The sequence below is a fragment of the Schistocerca serialis genome, chromosome 4, assembly GCF_023864345.2.
Source record: "Schistocerca serialis cubense isolate TAMUIC-IGC-003099 chromosome 4, iqSchSeri2.2, whole genome shotgun sequence".
Taxonomy (NCBI): Eukaryota; Metazoa; Arthropoda; class Insecta; order Orthoptera; family Acrididae; genus Schistocerca; species Schistocerca serialis.
This window is the reverse complement of record NC_064641.1, coordinates 107,008,706-107,032,264: the sequence shown is the minus strand read 5'-3', so window position 1 is coordinate 107,032,264 and position 23,559 is coordinate 107,008,706. Positions and strand designations below refer to the sequence as shown.

Below are 23,559 nucleotides of genomic sequence, written 5' to 3'. Positions count from 1 at the left end.
GCACCGCAGGAAAGGAAGAAGTACCGCAGTGGCTGAGGGCTCCAGGTTCGCCACTCGCGTGCTCCCACAAAGGTTGTGAGCCCACTTAAGGAGTAGAGAGGAGGAGGTGCAGACGTACGAGGGCTGTTCAAAAAGTGTAACTTTTCAGATTGGGCAGACAACGTACATTCGATTATCGATTTTTTTTCTTAGGTTGGTACTCATCTCTCGGACATACATTCACAGTTTCAGGTGTACAGCATACTTCGTTTGTTTTTGACAGATAGAAAGGTTAGCCATGTTTTAGTGTGCTCGTCGATTTTCGATTATTATAAAATATTGAGCAAAGAATTTGCATACATTTTTGTGTGAAAAATGGAATCAGGTGCTCTAAAACACGTAAAATGTTGACAGTGGCATACGGTGAGCCTGTTCTAAGTTTTAAAAAAAATATTTACAAGTGGTACAAGCTCTTCCGAGATGACTGAGAAGATACCAATGACCAACCTCACTCTGGACGCCCCAGCACATGAAAAACAGATGATAACGTCGAAGCTGGGAAGAAAATTGTTTGAGAAAATCGTCGAATTACTGTAAGAGAAGTTGCTGAGTATGTTGGCATATCGGTCGGCTCGTGTCATCCAATTTTTTCGGATGTTTTAGGCACGAGACGGGTGCCAGCGAAGTTTGTTCCAAAACTTCTCAATTTTGATCAGAAGAACCGTCGGATGAGCATCGCTCAGGAGCTCTTAAATGACGTCACTGATGATGCTGATTTTCTGAAAAGCGTCACAATCGGTGACGAAACACGAGTTTACGGTTACGACTTCGAAACCAAAGCCCAATGGTCCCAATGGAAGCATCCCGGAGAACCGAGACCGAAAAAGGCACGCGAAGTTCGATCAAATATCAAAGTTTTGCTCATAGTTTTATTCAATTACCGTGGTGCAGTGCATCATAAATTTTTGCCTCAAGGTCGTACGGTCAAAAAGGAATATGAAATTGACGTTATGAGCCGTTTGCGAGAAGCAATACGCAAAAGACGTCCGGAATTGTGGAAAAACAATTCGTGGCTTTTACATCACGACAATGCATCTACTCATTGATCGCTGCTTGTGAGAGATTTTTAGGCCAAAAACGACACGGCACTGTGCCTCAGCCACCGTATTCACCGGATTTGGCCCCCTGCGACTTTTTCCTGTTCCCAGAACTAAAGAGACCTATGAAAGGACGAAGATTTTCAGCGATTGAGGAAATAAAAACTGCATCGCTGGAAGTACTCAAGGCTGTACCAAAAAGTGCTTATGAGAAGTGCTTCGAGGATTGGAAGAAGCGTTTGCACAAGTATATTGTATCTGAGGGGGTTTACTTTGAAGGGGACAACATTAATATTGACGAATAAATAAACATTTTTTCATTAAAATGGAAAGTCACCTTACTTTTGAACACACCTCGTAGAGTGTGTACCATTGTTGACATAATTCGTTTAAGGGTCGAACATTTTTGTGGTGCTTCGAGTGATTTCGCTCGTTACTACAAGTCTGTGGTCACACAGAAATGAAGAAAGTTTCCTCTCGTTTTGTGTAACTGTAAACCGCACGAAAAGCAAGTTTGTACTGCTGCAAAGTAAAATGAAGTTTCACTCTGCCGTGTAGGCATGTTGCACGTATGTCAACAACCTGAACTGTGTAGAGTATCGATTCACAGGTAATGTTTTGTACTAGCCCTTTGACTCTTATGATACGCGGCTGCGATTTACAAACGAAGGTGCACGTAAGGATGGGCGTAGAGCCCGACTCGTCGAAAAATGAAAAACTGGAAACTGGAGGATGCTGTCGCGGCGATTCTTCTTTCTCCCATGTCCAGGCAGAGTACTTTGAGGAGAGAGTTTGTCGGGCGGCGAAGTAGCGCGAGAGCGCTCGGTCTGACAGAGCCGCGACGCGGCTAGCAGCGAGAGCTGCGCTAGGCGGGCCGCAGATAAGATTAGCGGACCCAGAATAGCCGCGCGCCGCCGCCGCCGCGTCCACGTGGCGCCGCCGCTGTCTCGCGGACCAAACAAAACACGCGGGCTCTCCGCCGTTGCTTCCCTGTCAGGTGCACGTGAACCGTGCCAGGTCGTGAGCTAGTACCAGTACCGTTTCAAGTAGGCACGGCAAGAGATATTGTGCCGTTTAGTCCCGTAACCTCCCCTCAGTCAGTCAAGAGATAACGTACGAGTAAGACACGCTGCTGGTATTGTTAGCAGACCAGTAGAGACCATATAAAAGAAAGCGACGCATTGGACGCATGCAAAGGAATTTTTAGAAGTGAGGTGGCACAGTTTTCTCGGAAACATGTCGGGTAAATTTAGAGAACCGGTATTCGAAGGAATTGTAGGGTAATTCTAGTGCTATCGTACGTTTTTAGCGGGTTTCGTGGCAATAAGAGATTACGGCGCGTACCGAGGAATATAGACAGTAGACAGTCACTTTTTCCACCGCTAATACGCAAAAAAATGGGACAGAAATCTCACTGGCATTTTTAGTAAGGAGCCAGAACAACGCTCTGTGCAATGATTTGCGGAGTAAGTGTTTATACACGAGTAGAGGTAGACACTGGACGATAAATTCTCAGCAGATGCGTCAACCAGATGAGTGAGATCTTCTAAGTTTTCTACGGAGCTTCCGTCCCCACTGCAACTCGCAGTGCGGTCGCGTCCGAACAGGGCAGGAGTGAGCCGGAGCCGAGAGCGGCGGGCAGGTGGCCGGTGGCGATGCGTCTAGCGGCCGGGAATAGACGCCGCCGCGGGAATAGACGCCAGCGCCCGGAATAGAGCGCGGCCACTCCCACGCGCGGGGGAGTAGCCGCCGCCGAGCAAAACAGACGGGCCGAGGCGCCGCGGAGTCGACAGCGTGTGTTTCGCCGCCCGTGTACAGCTCGCCGAGTAGTCACAGGAACTGTGGCTCACGCGGAAGTTCGCCAGCGGTCTCTTCTCGCGCTCCATTAATCAGTGCAACAGGCAAAGCGATACTGGTAACATCGAAATCCGTCTTACTGACTATATTTGTAGATTCGATATTGCTGATTCCGGAGTAACGCAGAAAATCTCGCCCGTGTAACAGTGGTGTGGAATTTACGTTATGCTCTGCCATTTTCCCGGACGAGTATTTCGATTCCCGTGAAAGGCGAACTCTGGTCTTACGTGCATAACTACGTGCGATCGGGATGGCACTGGAGCAAAATTTCCTGATCTGTGCTCCTTCAGTCAGCGCTCTGTTTTCAACAGCGTCCTCAACAGAGAAAGTGATTTACTTGTTCCGGTACCTGTTCAACTGAAAGACCAGAGTACGTCGGAATCCAGGGAATGGAGCAGACATAGAGCTGTTGAGCCAGGAGGTCGTGCTAGCACGCCATTGGGAAGTAGTAGTGGCTGGAGATGTTGTGCTCCGTTCAGTAAAACCAGCTCTCCGGCGAGAGGATTCTCCAGTTCGTGGACTATGCATGTGTGTACCTCACCTCATAGGAAGTTATAGTAAAACGTCTTTTGACACTCGGTCATTTTAACCGCACTCGTCTAGGACACTCCGCGAGCGGGCGCGACTGCCGCGGCTGCCGATCAACTTGGAAGCCGTGCTGGATGCCGCCAGCTACGCGGCCGCCTAGGATTGTTGCTGAATAGCGCAACCAGCCCCACAGATGCTGCGACTGGAAAGCTTTATTTCAATCCCGAACCGCTTTCCGGCTATCGTGCCCATCTCCAGCTATCGTGCCACAATGATTTATACTATGTGATCAAAAGTATCCGGACACCCTCCCAAAACATACGTTTTTCATATTATGTGCATTTTGCTGCCAGGTACTCCATATCAGGGACCTCAGTAGTCATTAGACATTGTGAGAGAGCAGAATGGTGCGCTCCCCGGAACTCAAGGACTTCGAACGGCGCTACGGTCTGGAACCGCGAGACCGCTACGGTCGCAAGTTCGAATCCTGCCTCGGGCATGGATGTGTGTGATGTCCTTAGGTTAGTCAGGTTTAAGTAGTTCTACGTTCTAGGGGACTGATGACCTCAGAAGTTGAGTCCCATAGTGCTCAGAGCCATTTGAACCATTTGACTTCGAACGTGGTCAGGTGATTGGGTGTCACTTGTGTCATACGTCTGTACGCGAGATTTCCAAACTCCTAAACATCCCTAGGTCCACTGTTTCCGATGAAGTGGAAACGTGAAGGGACACGAACAGCACAAAAGCATACAGGCCGACCTCGTCTGTTGACTGACAGACACGCCGACATTTCAAGGGGGTCGTAATGTGTAACAGGCAGACATCTATCCAGACCATCACACAGGAGTTCCAAACTGCATCAGGACCCACTGCAAGTAAAATAACAGGCGGGAGGTGAGAAAACTTGGATTTAATGGTCGAGCAGCTGCTCATAAGCCACACATCACGCCGGAAAATGTCAAACGACGCCTCACTTGGTGTAAGAAGCGTAAATATTGGACGATTGAACAGTGGAAAACCGTTGTGTGGAGTAACGAGTCACGGTACACAATGTGGCGGTCCGATGGCAGGGTGCAGGTATGGCGAATGCCCGGTGAACGTAATCTGCTACCGTGTGTAGTGTCAACAGTAAAATTCGGAGGCGGTGGTGTTATGGTGTGGTCGCGTTTTTCATTGGGGGGGGGGGGGGGGGTCGGGCGGGCATGAACCTCTTGTTGTTTTGCGTGGCACTATCACAGCACAGGGATACGTTGATGTTTTAAGCACCTTTTTGCCTCCCACTGTTGAAGAGCAATTCGGAGACGGCGATTGCATCTTTCAACACGATCGAGCACATGTTCATAATGCACGGCCTGCCGGCGGAGTGGTTACACGACAATAACATCCCTGTAATAGACTGGCCTGCACAGTCCTGACCTAAATCCTACAGAAAACCTTTGGGATGTTTTCGAACGCCGACTTCGTGCCAGGCCTCGCCATCTGACATCGATACCTCTCCTCAGTGCAGCACTCTGTGAAGAATAGGCTGCCATTCCCCAGGAAACCTTCCAGCACCTGATTGAACGTATGACTGTGAGAGTGGAAGCTGTCATCAAGGCTAAGGGTGGCCAACACGATATAGAATTCCAGCATTACCGATGGAGGGCGCCACGAACTTGTAAGTCATTTTGAACCAGGTGTCCGGATACTTTTGATCATATAGTGTATTTGTAGTATGCTGTTGGCACTGCATCATCGTATACATTGTCACGAAAAGCGCAACGACCGTAGCGAGACAATACGCCGCCTATGTAAGTGTACACAACTGTCTCACTTTATATCTAATCAAATACACGCACATTTATATTGTTTTGATGGTAAAAACATGCTAATGTGGCGCTAAATATTCAAATATCCTTGTTCTCCGCAGGATCGGACAACGTACTGCTGACGAAAAGAATGTGATGAGAAACGTTAATCCTCTGCACAGGGGCATGACAGGCCGAACACGTTATGGTCGCGTTCCTCGCCGACAGTCCAGAAGCTATTCTGAACATGGATTCTAAATTAATGGTGAATCCTCGTGTCGTTTCTGATCAGAGCTATCCCTACTGTTGCAAAATTTAACTAAATTGAACTTCGTCTCGTACCATATCTGTATGTGCCGCGAATAAAAAAAATGGCTCTGAGCACTATGGGACTTAACTGCTGTGGTCATCAGTCCCCTAGAACTTAGAACTACTTAAATCTAACTAACCTAAGGACATCACACACATCCATGCCCGAGGCAGGATTCGAATCTGTGCGACCGTAGCGGTCGCGCGGTTCCAGACTGTAGCTCCTAGAACTGCTCGGCCACTCCGGCCGGCTGCCGCGAATAAAAAGTATGGAAAGTAGTAAGCTTAAATTCAACCCCAAAATAAATTCGTATCTGGACCTAAATACAGGCACAGGAAACATATTACATCAGTTATTCAAGAAGTTTGAACGCGCGTGTTTCTCCGTGCACGCCATAGGATCGGAGTTAGATTCCCCCACATTAGGTGAACATCTAGTAGATGAGTAAACAGATCTGAACCACATTATATTCAGTCGCACTACAAATGCTCTGCACTAAAATAAATTGTGGAAAAACGTCGTTAAAATGCAGATTCCCTAACAACAAACATAAAACCCCAATTCGCAATCGTATCGTAATACACAATGTAACAGCAGGTTAGCTAAGAGAAGAAAGGACAAAAACTCTAGGTTTTGCTTGTAAATTGTACGACGTATCAGAATACTTTGGACTCGACTGTCTTTAATAATCGTAAAAACTAACTTTGCGTTCACTGACCTGTCTCATTAAAAATATTCGTACAAATATCAGGCATAAATAAATTGAATGATTTAATTATGAATTACCATGTAATCTTAAAATGTTAATGTTAATTTTCATACTTAATTGACTGTGTTGTTACGAACAAAAAGCCAATAAAGTGAAACTATAACCCGATCAATTCCAGTGTCTTGGGTTGAAAGTAAAACACTTGCTAATTTGACCTACAACTACTACTCTCAATTACAACTGCAAGTTATCGAATGTACTTGCTAGTCGTGCGGTTACATTCTGCAGTGTTTCGTACATTGCGTATTTATGAGAGTTATCGCAGACGGCGGATCGTGCTACAATTTCATAATGAGTATTTATATTTTAAAATGTAGGGGATAGCTTGCCTCAGTTATCCAGACTATTTCTATTGGTAGTGTCTGTGGCCCTCAACTGTAGCTCGACAAAACATAAAACACCCACAAAGGGTAGATGGTTGGTTGTTTCGGGGAAGGAGACCAGACAGCGAGGTCATCGGTCTCATCGGATTAGGGAAGGATGGGGAAGGAAGTCGGCCGTGCCCTTTGAAAGGAACCATCCCGGCATTTGCCTGTAGCGATTTAGGGAAATCACGGAAAACCTAAATCAGGATGGCCGGACGCGGGATTGAACCGTCGTCCTCCCGAATACGAGTCCAGTGTCTAACCACTGCGCCAACAAAGGGTAGAGCAAACTAAATGAAATTTCACCTGTTGGGAGAGTATGTGATGTTATTTCAGCGACTTTGTCTTGGAACTCTTCCATTTGGTCCGTGTTTGCATAGAAAACCAGTAATACGGGAATTGTGAATCCACCTTGATGCAAAACACTTCATTTGTTTATTTATTTATTCCCCCAAACTAGTTTCGACGACAAATATCAACATCATCAGTGGTCCTTTAAATCTAAAACATACAGAAAATAGTGAAGTTAAACACAGTAACACATTATTACATTTCTGCTGTTCGTATTTTGAAAGATGGCTTCTATAGTTGTATTAAACCGGGGGACCTAGAAACGACGGACAGGCTTCGCCCCGTCGTAGCCCTCAGTGGTTCACAACCCAACAGGCCACAGCAGTCCATCCACCCACCCCACCGCCGCCCGACACCGAACCCAGGGTTATTGTGCGGTTCGTCCCCCAGTGGACACTCCCGGGACGTCTCATACCAGACGAGTGTAACCCCAAATGTTTGCGTGGTAGAGTAATTATGGTGTACGCGTACATTAAAACGGTGTTTGCGCAGCAATCGCTGACACATTGTAGTGGAGGCGGAATAAGGGTAACCAGCCCGCATTCGCCGAGGTAGATGGAAAACCGTCTTAACCACCCACAAGCTGGCCAGCACACCGGACATCGACACTAATCCGCCGGGCGGATTCGTGGCGGGGACCGGCACGCCTTCACGCTCGGGAAGCAGCGCGTTAGAGCGCGCGGCTAGCCGGGCGGGCTTCTGTACATACTTTGGTAGTACTTTGTATGTTATGGCATGTTTTTAGGAATCATTGCCGCTGTTTGCGGCGTATTTTCTGTTCTTTTTCTTTTGCCGTTTTTTCTCAGCGCACATTATGTCATCTGCAACTGAATGAGCGGCCGTTTAGTAAACGTATGTCAGCAGGTTACACCCGGGGTTGCGGTAGTGTTGTAGAATACAGTTTTGGTGTGTACCGGGCTGTTACTTACTCGTGCACGTTCGTTGGACGGCATGTAGCTGATTCTATATCCTGGATCAAGTGAAAGTTTAGTTTTTCTGTGTATAGAATCAACTATATGCCATCCAACGAATGTGAGTGCACGAATAACTAAGTAACAGCCCAGTATACACCAAAGCTGTGTGCCACAACACTACCTCCACCCCAAGTGTATAACGCTGACATACGTAAGTTCACATTTTAGTATTCGTTTACTAACAGCCGCTCGCACAGTTGCAGATGACATGATGTACGCTGAGAAAAAAAAAGCAACAGAAAAAGCACAGGAAATATGCCGGAAACAGCGGCAATAATTCCTAAAAACATGCCATAATACACAATAAATAAGGTAGTATGAAAGTATGTATAGAAAACCCTTAATTCAAAAAACCAACAGTAAAAATGTTATAATGTGTTACTGTGTTTATATAACTGTGCTTTTTTCTGCATTTTTAGATTTAAAGAACCCACTGATGATGCTGATATTTGTCGCCGAAACTAGTTTAGTTTTTTGCATCAAGGCGGACTCAAAATTCCCATATTGTTGTTATTTCAATGATTAAAAAAGCGACTCAGATTAACAAAGAACTAGCATGACGTTGCACTCCTGTGGCTCGGATGCGTCCACTGATTTGGTTGCGAAGACTGTCTTAAAGCCGTTGTATCCTCTCCTGACGCAAACTGGTCCACACCTCTTGTAAATGGTCCTCGGTACCCCGGATACTGGCTCTGAGATAGAGTTGACTTCGCGCTACTCCCACAAATGTTTTGTCGGGGACAGATCTGGGATCTTGCAGGTCACGAGAGTACGGCAACATCGCGGAGGCCATTGAGCCGTCAGAGTTCACTCTGTCATTGCCAGCCGTGACCTCGAGTCCTATCCGATGGCTCCCCTCTCCGTTACGCCCGGAGTAACATCTTTGCGCCTCTGCAACACATTGGAAGAATGGGACCTCTCCCTAGGTCGCTACCATAATAGCCGACGACGGTCATCTGAGTTACTGCGGAACCACGGTTCATTGCTGACACATTTCGTCACCAGTCCCTGTCTCCCACGTTACTTGTTCTGCGACGGCAGGCGCAGATGTGATGGGCCTACGGCCTGCTGGGCGCACAACACGGCCGGCGATGCTACCTTTCGATGGGCAGATGTGACGGACTGGAGCCTCGACGACGCGTATGCCTGTCCTCACATTCCAATGCAGTCCACATCGGGTCGCTGTCACGCCCGGACCCGGATGCCCCGCAAGTGTGGCTATTGCACTATTGGACCTGCTGGCCAAATGGAGGCTGATTATGCGGCCCCTTCCCAACAGTGCCAGGTGCTGGTAGCGGTATTTACACGAATACGCGGCGTCTCCGTGTTCTTCACAGTGATCACTCAGTACCTGATGCATTCTAGTGGCCGTTCTACTTGTCAGAGAACTGCAACTCTAATGATGTTTGGGTGCGTGAGTGAAGCCATTACTTTTTGTTAGACAGTGTGCATTTACCTTCTGCTGTTGTCTAGTACCGTGTTGTAAAGCGAAACAGCACAGTCTATTTCATTTCTCGCTGTGTTAGATTACTCTGGCTTGTCTGCCTAACAGAATGCAACGACTTTTTCCCGTGCTTGCGTCGCATCGAATTCAGAACAGTAATTCTGTTCAGTTTTCTTTTCTCCCCACTTTAATGTCAATGTAGCTCGGATGTCAACCAGTCATCGACGCGAAGGTTAGTTTGAAAACTAAAATGATTTCCTCGACAGCCGTATTAGAGGTGGTACAGCCCTATCTTTCTGTTAAATTTAATCAGTTGCCGTGGATTCGACGGATAAATGCTGGTTCCTAACCACCGCACAGAGTATTATTTTTCACGTCTACGACTCATTGTTAGAGGTGAAAGATGGGATGACAAAAAAATCTTAACAGTCACAATTGAAGCCCGAAACCACGCTGATTAAATTTTAATTCGGTTACCTTTGCTCCAATAGAACCATGTTTCACTACCTATACGCTGACAGGTAACGGCTTCCTAAATAATTCTGTACATTGGAATGAAAGAAGCCCCCCATACAGACAAAATATACATAAAGGAATCGTGCTCTGTGCTGCTGAATTCGCGGTTTTGTGAATATTGATCTCAGTAGGTGCCAACTGCAGCGTGACAGACAGCTAAGATCGTGTTGTTCAGGAGGCAGCGAACACCTGTTCCACACTAAGCCCATCCGCAATACGTTCTCGCAAGCACACCTCTTTGGACAGAGTCCTTATACCGTACGGTACGCCGGCAGAAGTGGCCGTGCGGTTCTAGGCGCTACAGCTGGAATCGAGCGACCGCTACGGTCGCAGGTTCGAATCCTGCCTCGGGCATGGATGTGTATGATGTGCTTAGGTTAGCTAGGTTTAAGTAGTTCTACGTTCTAGGGGACTGATGACCTCAGAAGTTAAGTCGCATAGTGCTCAGAGCCATTTGAACTGTACGGTACTTCTGTTTCTGGGCGTTTGTAATGCGAAAACGTTTGCCGTCAACTGAACTGGCGTCAAGAGTAGTTTATTTACTTTCCGACAGAGATCACTATAAATCTGCAGCTTGGACGTTGACACCGTGCGATCGTTTTCCACGGGCGTAACCGTGTTTGTGTTTTGTAAGGAGCATGGTTATGTTTGGTGATTTTTCCGGGGCAGAGAAGGAATGTTGACTCAAATTATTTTGATATTTTTATAGCGGTTTATATCGTTATTTATTGACTCGTGGACAAATAAAGATGAGGGATCCAGAACAGGCGCTTGCCCTGATATATCGCAAAACGTGGTCACTGATGTCTCTGCGTTTTTAGACAGTGAGATGATAACAACATTAAAAGTTGAAACAAACAGATATGCAGAAGAAAAAATGGATGAAATGAATTAGTAGTAGTCTATGAAAAGGAAATTTATGTGGCAACGGTAGTCAGTAGAAAACATACATGAAATATACTTGTTTTTCTCTATTGTTTTGCATATGACTGTAGTTAAGTTGCCAAAAACAAATTATTATTGGTCAAAGGATGCATTTGTAAATACTTCGTGGGCGAGCAGAGAAATGAGTAGAGACAGATTTACTTCAATTTTGTTTATGCTGCACTTGAACAACATCACAGAAAAAACGAGTTCAGCCAGGACATGATCCACGGTATTAGGCTTTTCCTCAGTTCTTTTGTGACAAGGTGTAATAATAACTTCAAACCACACTTGAACCTCACAACTGAAAAAGCAATATGCCCCTTAAGAGGCAGAATAGGATTCGGAGAGTATATGAAAAGCAAACCATACAAATACAGAATCAAACTTTATTTACTGTGTGACTCAATAACAGGTTATGCTGTGAATTGTGACATTTACGTAGGTAAAGCAAACAATGTAGATAACTCTATCTTGTCAGTAATTGGGAGGTTGTGTGGAGATTATTTTGGCAAAGCACACTGCATTGATATGGATAGGATCCACGCAAACCTCTGCCGTGTTGGGCTATGTGTGGTAGAATAAAACTTTGATTGAATGCACTGTAATGGAAAAGAGGAAGGGTCTACCTAATGAAATGAAGGTTGTGAAGATTAGAATGGGGGGAAACGACGTTTTGGAGGAAGGGATATTTACTTGCGGTAAAATGGGAATCAACCAGGGTTGTGTACTGTTTTCAACCAAACATCGAGGAACTTGAACTGTTACTAGTACCAGAAACAAGGAACGGCAAGTAGAGAGACGTAAACCACATGTTGTAATAGACTATAGCGATGGTAAAACTGGACTAGACAGGGTTGACCAGCTATTAAGCTATTACCCTTTATGTCGGAAGACACTGAAATGGTTCAAAAATGGTTCAAGAGGCTCTGAGCACTATGGGACTTAACTTCTGAGGTCATCAGTCTCCTAAAACTTAGAACTACTTAAACCTAACTAACCTAAGGACATCACACACACCAGTGCCAGAGGCAGGATTCGAACCTGCGACCGTAGCGATCGCGTGGTTCCAGACTGTAGCGCCTAGAACCGCTCGGCCACCCCGGCGGGCACTGAAATGGTGGAAAAGTGTTTTCCTTCCTTTATTTCTTTTGCAATAGTGAGTAGTTGGGTTGTGTACAAACTAACAACCAAAAAGACAACATCTGTTATGTGCTTTATGAAGGCCTTAGGTAAACAGCTAGCAACTCACGGTGGTGTGGAGGGGCTTCAGGATTCACACGGTGGACCTTCACCAAGGCAGACAGAGTGTTTGGGCGACACTTCCCAGAAAAGGTCCCCGCTGCAGCATGTAAACAAAATGCCGTAGTGTGCTGTAAAGTGTGTGGGTAACGGAAACAAAGAAATGAGAAACAGTAAAAAAGAAAGACGGTGGTGGTATAAGCAGTGGAATGTTGGTCTCTGCGTACTTGACCGTTTCAAAGAGTACCATACCGAATAAATTGTGCTCGATAAAAAAGGGCTACACTTCCGTATCGAATTTTTCTTCTACTCACTTTTTTTCAATAACATATGTTCTTTTGTACATGCTTATTTCTTTCAAACATTAAAAATCGTGGGTTTAGAAGCTAGATTTTTTTCCCTTTTTTGGAAAAACATTCGACCTTCATAACTCTAGAAAAAATATTTACGTTCAGAAAAAAATCGTATTACAGCATTAGAAAGAAGAAGTTTTAAACTTTAACGGAAATGGTTTACTATCTGTATATTTTTTACACGACTTCGATAAAAAGTCCATGAAAATGCTTGCAAGTGCAGGGACAAAACATGTATAAACGGCTCAGTGTGGAAAGTGTTAATCCCATAGGCTGTTTTCTACCTTGTACGTGATTGTACAGTGTATACTTTACAACTTGGCCACTGGTTTCCTAATGAGGAGACTTACCTGCCGCTCGGTGCTCAGGTATGTCGAATAGTTGCGGAAGGTACGAAATGCGCGGCGGTGTGGCGGCGGGCAGGCGCGGCCTTGACCGCCAAGCCTCGCCTCGCCTCGGCATCACGCGAGGGCGCCCTCACCTGTTGTGCGCCGTCATTGCCAACTCAGCTGCCGCCGCCCTGCCAGGTCCCTGTCCACCTCTGCTCTGCTCGTGTACACGGAAATGGGACAGAACGGAACGGCACAGTCAAATGGTGGAGTGTTCGCTGTATATGGAATATCGACGTAATTTCACGTCGCTCAGTCCAGGCTGGACGGCGCATCGAGTATTTAACTCTTTTAACTGTAGTAGTGGGTCCAGTACAACACTGTTCAGTCTTTGAACGTGTGTAAAAATGGTAGCGGGAGCCAGAACTCTCCCGATCGTAGGTACCTTCTGGCCGTAAGTCGAAGACGGCGCTGTGTGACGAATATGTTTTGCTCGGAGCTGCTCCTAAAGCCGTCGTCACACGGACCGCGCTGTCGAGCGTGAACGTTGAGCGTGCCGAGTTCAACGCGCTGCTGAACGCTCAGAAACGATGCGACTTGTGCGCACGGTACGTCGGCACCAACGTGGTGTACGCGATCGCAACGCGCTCCAGCGGCAGTTATCGGCCGTATCTGGCCTATAAATCACACTATTTACGAAATGGACGGGCGTAAATTTCACGTCCGCTCAATAAGGACTTTGGCTTATATAAGTTCCGTTACAAATAGTGCGATACAAGTTTAGAATACTTCTCCCCGTAAGATAAAAATTATTTAATAATTGTCACTTTCTAGTACAACGCTAAGGTCATTCTTACTGTTCCTCCTCAGTAGCAGAATCTCTACAAGTGAATCACAAAAACCTAAAAAGGGCAAAATATCTTACTGCAAGTAGTGCAAGGGGCTCTGTAGATTAAGACATTCGGACAAACTCATCTCTCAAAAACAGCGCCCGTATATTTACATAACATCGAAAATTTTAGCATGTACGTACATTAAACTAATAAGAAAGTATCAGAACCTATTAAAAAACCGAAGGTTGGAAGAAAAAATTGTTGGGTGTAGTGGGATGCAAACTATCAACACTTCAAACTTTCGCCATGAAACTGTGACGCTACTCATTGCGCTGCCGCGATCACAAGTATTAGGAGACCATATCTAGTTTGTTATCCTGTCCTGAAAGCTTTAACTGTTGCTATGTTACTAATTGAAATTTAATTTTAAAAAAATTGTACCAAGAACAATGGATCCTCAACGTGCTGTTAATTTCAAGTGGCCAACCCTCATAATACGCAAGTTGCAGTAACTCCTTTACACAGAATGTAACGTATCTTATCATTTTATTACGACGCATCGTACAGTTATCGGAGGGTTTTCGAGAGCTCCCCAATTTGCTGGGTCTCAGAAACGGCATGTATACATCCGGGCTTCAGCTACAAATAGAAGCCAATATGGCGCCTCACAACTCTGCATCCAAGGAGATGGCGTGCGTTGACGTAGGTGGCGTTCTGTCATCTCATTGGTCCACGTTCACCCGCACGTTCAGAATATCTGACATGTTAGGTGCTGCTCTGCGCGTTCGGAAAGACTCCCTAACGTGCTGCTCCACGCTATGAAATCAAAAACTGGGCACGTTCAACGCCCAGTGTGCCTGCCGACGGCGTAAGGCGAGTATCAGCGTACGCGCGGATACACTGGAGCCGCGGCTGTAGGTATGCGGTTTATTTCTTTTTGTTACTTTTTCTGTTTCACTTTTTTATCGCGGATGTTTGTAATGGCAATTCTAAATTAATGTTCCTGGAAGTCAACGTAGCATATTAGAGTACTGGTTGAACGATGAATTATGTAGGTATGAAGATGAAATTGGCGAAAATTCAACGCTAGCCCGTAATCACCTTCCGACTACCAATTCAAAAAATGCCTTTTTATACAATGATAAGGAGTTAATGATAACGCATCATCCTGACACTGTATAATTTTGTGCTAAGTGCAAGCTACTTATTAGCGTGACTTCTTCTAAGCCACTGTGCAATTCTTGTTTGTAACTAGACTCACTTTGACCTTGTCGAAATTTTCATAGAAGAAGATTTCAAACTTTTGTTTTGAAGCCTTTAAAGAAACACATTTTAAAATTTAAGTAAGAGTTTTGTCATTACCTGGTGGTTTCTACCTTCTTTTCGATGGTGTCTTCATAGTGCAGATTGATTTAAGAACAAACTAGAGCGAAAAACGGAAGTTACGATCGTTGATTTGGCTAAATACTACATTATTAATTTCAAAATTTAATTAACAAATTTGAAAATAAAACGTACTTTTATTTTTATTATCATTTCAAAATAACACGATCTGTCGGACCTACTCACGACTATAGAAGCGTTCCTAATTCTCACGAATAGTCAGCTACAGTTTAGGGTTGAAAACATCAGTATTTCTCTGCTCGAGAAACATTGTTTGGAAGGCTGCATGTCTGTCAGCCGTTGCTCCATCCATTCTTTGTAACTGTCAAAACCCATCTGAAATTTATCTATTTATGTACATTATAGAGTTTTTTCTACATTTACAGACATACTCTGCACCCACCGAATGGTGCATGGCGGAGGATCTCTCGTACCAATACCAGTCGTTTCCTTTCCTGTTCCACTCGCAAATAGAGCGAGGGAAAAACGACTATCTATGTGCCTGCGTATGAGCCCTAATTTCTCGTATCTTATCTTTGTGCTCCTTACGCGCAGTGTATGTTGGCGGCAATAGAATCGTGTGGCAGTCAGCTTCAAATGCCGGGATCTCTAAATTTTCTTTATAGTGTCTCTAGAAAATAACATCGCCTTCCCTCCATAGATTCTCATTTGAATTTCGGAAGCATCTGCGTAATATTTACGTGTTATTCGAACTTACCTGTAGGCAATCTAGCAGCCCGCCTCTGAATTGGTTCGCTGTCTTCATTTTATGACTTGATGGCGATTCCAAACACTCCAGCAGTACTTGTTTTCTGTATGCGGTCTGCTTTGTAGACGATCTACACTTTCGTCAAATTGTCCCCGTACACCGAAGTCGACTATCGGTTTGAAACGTTACGCAAAGCTATTTAATCGACGTGACTGTGTGAACCATCACGGTACTGACGCTGTATTCGAAAATTACGCAATTTTTCTTTCCTACTCGTCTGTAATAACTTACTCTTGTCTACATTTAGACCAATCTAGTATTCATCACGGCAAATAGAAATTTCGTGTTTTTATCCTCGATTTTGACCTTTTTTTGTGGGAGCAGATTAGCAGTAAGAATGTAAAAGCTGACATGCAACCTCCTTAATGTGCAACGAAAAAGAAGCAAGTGACGATACAGTGTGAAACACGGAAGGCTGGACCTGTTTCATTACGTGAACCATTCAAAGCATCGAAAGGAAATTTTCGACACAAGATAGTAAGCAGTGGTCCGTGTTGTTTACTTCGCTTAAGCCTTCAGATATTGAAGGAATTTTTTTTTTTTTTTTTCCTCTTTGTAATGTCATTTGAAAGAGTGTGAAAATTCGAGTACAGTGATAACGGTTGATAACGACGACGTTGAAACTTTTCACACAAACATCGAAGAAGTGAGATGAAATTGAAAGGCAAGACGAACACGGCGTGAATGCCTATTGCAGCGTAGAGTAAACGCTGTCGAATGGGGCTCTCGCGCCGTTGTATCCAGCTTTCGACTGACTGTTAACTACACTCGCTGTTTAGACTGACGTTAGTAGCTTCTTGGGGTAGTTGCAATGTTCAGAAACATTTTTTAAACTCAAATAATGCTCAGTTAAGTAAACTATAAAGAAAGCACATACAACTCCTTTCAATCAAAAGATGACAATAGGTAGTACATGAACGAATCAACTACAACAACGAAGAGTAACCTATTCTAAATAATGGCACTTATTTTCATTCATCAGAGTGAAGACAAATATATGTGTCAATGGAATACATTATGCACATGTATTTTTGACATTTAGAATATGTTTTGGTAATTCTCTTGTCTTTAAGTCGTGGATGTATGTGGCCTCGTGTAATCTGCCTGTTTTGGTTCAAAAATGGTTCAAATGGCTCTGAGCACTATGGGACTTAACTTCTGAGGTCATCAGTCCCCTAGAACTTAGAACTACTTAAACCGAACTAACCTAAGGACATCACATACATGCATGCCCGAGGCAGGATTCGAACCTGCGACCGTAGCGGTCGCGCGGTTTCAGACTGTAGCGCCTAGAACCGCTTGGCCACCTCGGCCGGCTCTGTCTGTTTTGGCTGACTCAGTCCCTCTTGGACTTGCACTGCAGGTTCGACGATCCTATTATCATTTCCTCGTTTCCAAAATATTTGCAGTAAGGAAACCTATAGAAAAAAATGTCTGAATTAATTTTCCTCTCTTCCATATTTGCCTTCATAAATGCCATGCCGAGTTGTTTTTATAAAGTCTCGACGCACCATCTCGCTATTCTTCTTTGATGCTTTCAATATGATGAAACTGTTTACCGTACATATATTCAACAGTGGTCCAAATACTGTTGTTGGCCAAAACCTAGGTCACTGAATAATTTGCACATTTCTGATCACTTGCGTCCACACTGCCTTTAGTTGAATTATGAAATTCGATGATTTCTGGTTTGGATGACTGTGAATTAACCTCGGGTGAATGGTGCATCGATGACACTATAACCACTGCTTTATTTCTGTTTGACACATAAGATACCAGAGTTTTATTACGAATAAATCCACACAGTGAGTGAACTCGTACGGATATCTCTGGCCGAATCTCTTTCGGGATTTCTCGTTTATTTTTCCACATTGTTCCAACATAAATGAGATCACACTGTTTCAAAGCACGTACTAACTCGAATAATGACCGCAGCTCGTGGTCTAGTGGCTAGCGTTGCTACCTCTGGATCACGGGGTCCTGGGTTCGATTCTCGGCCGGGTTGGGGATTTCCCCCCACAAATTATCATCGTCGTGGTCATCATCATCATCATCGAACGATGAAAAGCAATTGTCAGCAGTAACCCTCTTATATGTCTGAAAAATAGGTTCTGCAAACTGAATTCTTTGTCGATTATGTCTGCCCTTTGCCCGAATTTACGAAAGCTGACAATAAGTACAGTAATGAGTCTTTGCGTCTTATTGGCACATAATTTTCAGACCGTACTTTGCAAGTTTTGATTTAAAATATATTGAACAGAAACAATGTCCTCTCAGAGGTACTAACATTTCATTAAAAGTCGCATATTTGGAGCAAACATAATGGCTTTACAGTTGTCCATAAACTAGTCGCTCTGCTTCCTTTTGGGCTTCTCGGATCTTTATGTGATCAAATCTCAAAGCAGACAAAATAAATACGAGGCCTGTTCAGAAAGTAAGCTCCGATTGATTGCCAAATTGAAACCACAGTGAACATCAGAAATGTTTTACTTGTAACAATTAGCTACACCTTTCAGCTACTTCTCTACGTAGTCGCTGTTCTGACTTAGACTTTTGTCATAGCGTTGTACCAACTTTTCAATAGCCTCATCATAGAAGGCAGCCGCCAGTGCTTTCCGCCAATTCTCCACGCTGGCCTACACCTCGTTGTCTGTGTCAAAACGTTTCATGTGACCAGAGATGAAACTCAGGGGGAGACAATTGCGGACTGTATTGTGGGTAATCTCACATTTCCATTTGAAAACGATGCAGGAGCATCTTCATTGCCCCTGCAGAATGCGGCTGAGAATTGTCTTGAAGAAGAAACAGCACGACAGTTATGTAATGTTAGCTGCATAGCTTCAGGCGAAATTTCTCACCAGGCCCTCGTACTTGGCGGGAGACACTATTTTCTAGACATCTTTACGCACTCACTGCGAGCTCAGAAATGAGAAGAGCGACGTGATGCTAACTGGGGTTATACTAGAGACACTACGCAACACATCTGTGCAAAGCTTTATCGGATTTTCATAGTCGTTTCCATTTCGCGACCGATCGGAGCTTACTTTCTGAACGCCCCTCGTAAAAGTCTGTTGTAGCTCGTTAGAGCTCTGGACACATTTTGTCGCATTCCGCCGGTATAATATAACGTTAGTACATTTTCGTGATTGGATCTGAATACATGAGAAAGGAATAATATGCCTAGAAATGACTTCGTTTTAACTACACCTAGTTAGTATAAGTTGGAAATACAGAGCTCGCAAAAAAAAAAAGGTTCAAAAGGCTGTGAGCACTATGGGACTTAACTACTGAGGTCATCAGTCCCCTAGAACTTAGAACTACTTAAACCTAACTAACCTAAGGACATCACACACATCCATGCCCGAGACAGGATTCGAACCTGCGACCGTAGCGGTCACGCGGTTCCAAACTGACGTGCTTAGAACCGCACGGCCACACCGGCCGGCAGAGCTCGCACTCTTTTCTGAAAGTTTTATTATTTTTTTAATTATTGTGTTCTATTAAATAAGCTATTACTGAATATTGTCGGTAAAGAGCGAATACCATGACTCAAACAATTGACAAGTTAGGTTTTGGACCATTTATAACGGTGTTTTCCATTTTAAAAAACCACATATCTTGCTATTTCTTGATTTTCTTTCCGAAAGTTCTCTTCTGCTGCCTCTTCGTTGGCCTCTGTTTCGCTGTAAGTTTGATGATGAGCTATTTCTGTATCATTGTCACTACAGTCGGCTGTATTTTGAAAAGCAACTGGTGTATCTGATAAAGTAAATGTCGTGTGACTAGGGCCTCTCGTCGGGTAAACAGTTGACCACTTCGGCGACTTGCGCGTCGATGGGGATGAAATGATGATGATTAGGACAACACAACACCCAGTCCCTGAGCGGAGAAAATTTCCGACCCAGCCGAGAATAGAACCGGGGGATTGACATTCTGTCGCGCTGACCACTCAGCTACCGGGGGCGGACGGTGTATCTGATAAGTCATGAGTCTCCACTACGTAAGAGCAACTCGAGAATTTGGTCACCGTTCAAACGCCGCTCTGTTCGGTACAAAACAATTTGTGATAATAAACAAGAATACTAACTTTTGTAACTTCGTGGGGGAGATTTCGACCTCAGCTGAAACGTACTGCGTATATAATGGTCGTGGCTTAGCACGCGCCTGCACAATGCGAAAGCACAGCCTGAGTTAAGATTACACAGAAGCAGAGTGGCAACGTTGCAGTAGAAACGCAGCTGTAAACGAGAGAACAATAAATTAACCCACGATTGTAATGAAGTGTTAATCTTAGCTGGCTATCTCCTTTTCTCCACAAGAGACTAAGCTGTGTTTTGACTGGCCTCGAACTTGCGACAGGATTATGTACTGTCGTATGCCGAATTCTTCGTTTCGATATGAGCCCCCTTACAGAGCAGTTGTTGTACCTCCAGTTTCCCTTATTTTTTGGGTGGGTTCGGGATGTAGTTCAGCAAGTGACATTCTGTTCTTAGAGCAAATAGTGTAATTCGTAACTGGCGCAGCAAAAGCAGTTTGTGCCGTAAGCAGAGATACGTTTGTGATGTGATGTGTGGTGTTGCAGCAGCGGGAGGCCCCCTGCGGCCCGCCGCGCTCGCGGCCAGCCCCTGCCATCCCCGGCCGGACGCCGCCGCCGCCCCCGCCGCCGTCTCCTTCGCGCACCTGCCGCCCCCGCCGCTGCCACACAACGGTGAGTCCTCCTCTTCTTCCGGAATGCGTACGTTACGCAAAGAGGAGAAAATAACCACGGAACGTGTGCGACGCGAAAGTAGTCCGCGACCGATTAATAGGTGCGATAGAGAAGACCGGCGCAGACGCTGCAAGAGGGGCGTTGCGCGTCACGGTTTTGTTCGCTGTTAAAATTCCGAGACGGTACGTGCAAGCAAAATTTGCACAAGTACTCTCAGTAAGGTGACTTGTGTAGAAGTAGAGTGCTTCAGAAGAGAAACCTACCGTTCGATATACCTAAGAGAAGTGAGGTAGGATCGTCCCCGTTAACGTATGTGATCCCAAAGGCAACGTACTGTTCGTAGAGGCCGCAGCTGCGCGAGGCATGTTGTCACCAGGTGCACGTGAACGACGTTTCTGCACCTGAAGTCATCCAACCGATAGATGAGTGCGCGAATGACCCTGTCTCAGTAACCCGACGTGTTTGAAAATAGAAGTAGATCAACTACATACTGGGAGAGTTTTAAAGCTTGCTGATAACATTTGTCCGCATCCCGCGTGTGAATTAAAACACAGGAGACGGGTAAGAATTGACCTAGAGGCTTTCGACGAGCAGATGTCGCCAGTACGTGTTCTAAATTAAACATACAGTATGTACTGTATTTTTTGGCAAGTGACAAATAAAATCTTCATATCGCGACATAATAACAGCATTAATCCGACGACTCGGATATGCAGAGTGGGATCCACAGTTGTTCAGTGGTGTTGCATCTCACCCTATACACTATAAACTTGTCAGACGTCAGAGGCGCAATCAGGGACAGAAAATATCCCAGCCAACACCGGCGACGGTTGCAAGATCCCCTTGCTTCTAAACTGATACTGTTATTACTCAGCTTAGCCGCAAGTCCGTAGAGGGTGGTATATGTGACGTACAGTATGACTGGCCAGCATTTCCACCCGGAATTTGCGAGTGTAAGTCGGACCTTCCTTGATCCGCCGTGGTGGGTCGTGTCGTCGGATTTCCTCTTACCTGTGCGCGGTGCAGCTCTCGTAAATGTCGTCCCGTACAGATTCTTCCTTGGCGCATTGGATGTCTCTGTCGGTGGAAGCTAATTATCTGAAATTGCTGTCGATCAACTTTGGGGCATCTATTTACTCGAAATTATCATTCAGAATGCCGTAATATCACTTTTATTCCTATTATATCAATAATGAAACACTCATGTCACAAACTACTTGTAACCGAGAGCATGGCTACCATCGAACTAGACAGGAAGAGCTCTTAACGCCGACTGCCGACTTTGGCGCGCAGTCCGTATCTCTTACTAGTTTCGTCACTAATCGTGGATTTCCGATCAAGCTCGTACTTAATAAGATATGCATTTGTTAATGAACCGGTGTGAATTTTAACGAGGCAAAATTATGATAAATAGCTTTAAACATCCAGAGGCTCCTCCTAGTATTCATGTTGTAATAAATGACTTTAATTATTAAATATAAATAAACAAAATCGGTGACTTTGGCGCCAAGATGGCGGTACTTCCCGTCATGTATATTTCCCAGGAACGCTTGTTGCTACGGTCCAGCGCCGAGCCCCACCCCACTACGCGCGACATACGGTCGTTTCGTCACCTAGCCAGCCAGCGTGGGAAATGCTCTTCGATTCATGGCCGTCTACGGACTGCAGCACTTCCTAAGTATCGTGAATACATCAATGAGACAGTAATTTATTAAAACTGGTAAAAATGTCTTCCTCACGTAAGAGGCACCTTACACGGTCTACTATACGAATCCTAGATATAGGTGCTTAGTGCGCTCTAACGTATCACTAACATAAAATCAGCCGTCTCGTAAAGGATTGTAAGGTTCTTAACTGTGTGTTAAAAAACGAATTCGCCATTGTCTACAGCACGATTGGCTACGCGTTGCTTCTACACGTGCAGTACGTAAAACGCGTTGACGCATGTTTACTCCCAGCTACACGCTATCTGACAGAGATGTCGTAATAGTTGCGATAAGCACTCGAGGGCTTTCTGCCGCAAACACCTTGAGGTTGCGTGTGTGGAGTGGCTCGTTTGCCCCCCCCCCCCCCCCCCCACTCTGGTTACAGCCGCGTCTCCAGCTGCTTTCACACGCCTACACGATTGCTCTGCTGTCCGCACGTGATGACACCGCTTGCAATCTGTATCTCTACCGTACTACTCTCGAATGACGCGCGGGAAATGTGGACACCTCAGTTTTGGCGTTCTAGCTCTCGTTTTCCGTATTTTGTTGCGATTATCATTCCTCTCTACGTAAGCGGGAATCGACAAAATATTTTGCCATTTGGAAGTGAAAATTGTTGATTGAAACTTAGTGAAAATATTTCGCCGCAGTGGACTTGATTGCCATCCCAAATCGCTTATCACATTCTTGATGCCCTCTTGCTTATTTCGTTATAATACTAAACGGTCCGTCCTTCTTTGAACTTTTTAGATATCTTCGACGAATTCCGTTTGTTAATGATACCATGCTGCGAAGCAGTACCCATTAGAGGATGGACAGGCGTAGTTTAATCAGCTTCTTGTGCACTCCAGGTGTTCTGCATATAACACAAAGTCTTTGTTTCACATTCCTTACAACATTTTTCGTATGATGATGGATCCAACTGAACTTCGTAACTTTAAGATATTCAGTTGCGTAGACAACCTTTACCTTTCTATTTATTATCATATAACGAGGTGGTTGGCGTCCCTCACGAGAAGAATTTCTCACTTTAGCTGCCCAGGATCGACAGCCAGTTTTCGCATGATTCATATGTTTCGCCTAAATCATTTGTAATTCGTTTCGATTTTCCGTTGATTATACTATACCGTAAACGACGGCTTCACCTGCTAACAATCTAAGAGTGCTGCTAATATGTCCTTCTGAATTATTTGTATGGGTAAAGGACAGCATTGGACGTTCCCTGGGGACCGCCAAATAGAACTTTGGTTTGACAAGATGAGTTCACATGAGTTATTACGTACTGTATATTGTTTCACCGTTGTTTGCGTGAAAGCTGTTGTAACTTCCAATAAA

The 23,559-nt window shown here is 44.9% G+C and overlaps 1 protein-coding gene across 4 annotated transcripts in view; it reads left to right on the top strand.

Moving 5' to 3' along the window:
- Positions 1-23,559, top strand: part of LOC126475254 (histone deacetylase 5) — a 454,388-nt gene that overhangs the window by 289,584 nt on the left and 141,245 nt on the right. For all 4 annotated transcript variants that reach the window (XM_050102967.1, XM_050102965.1, XM_050102964.1 and 1 more), the window contains one exon: positions 20,393-20,518. The gene's annotated coding sequence lies outside the window, so the exon portion shown is untranslated. The remainder of the gene's footprint in view (positions 1-20,392; positions 20,519-23,559) is intronic.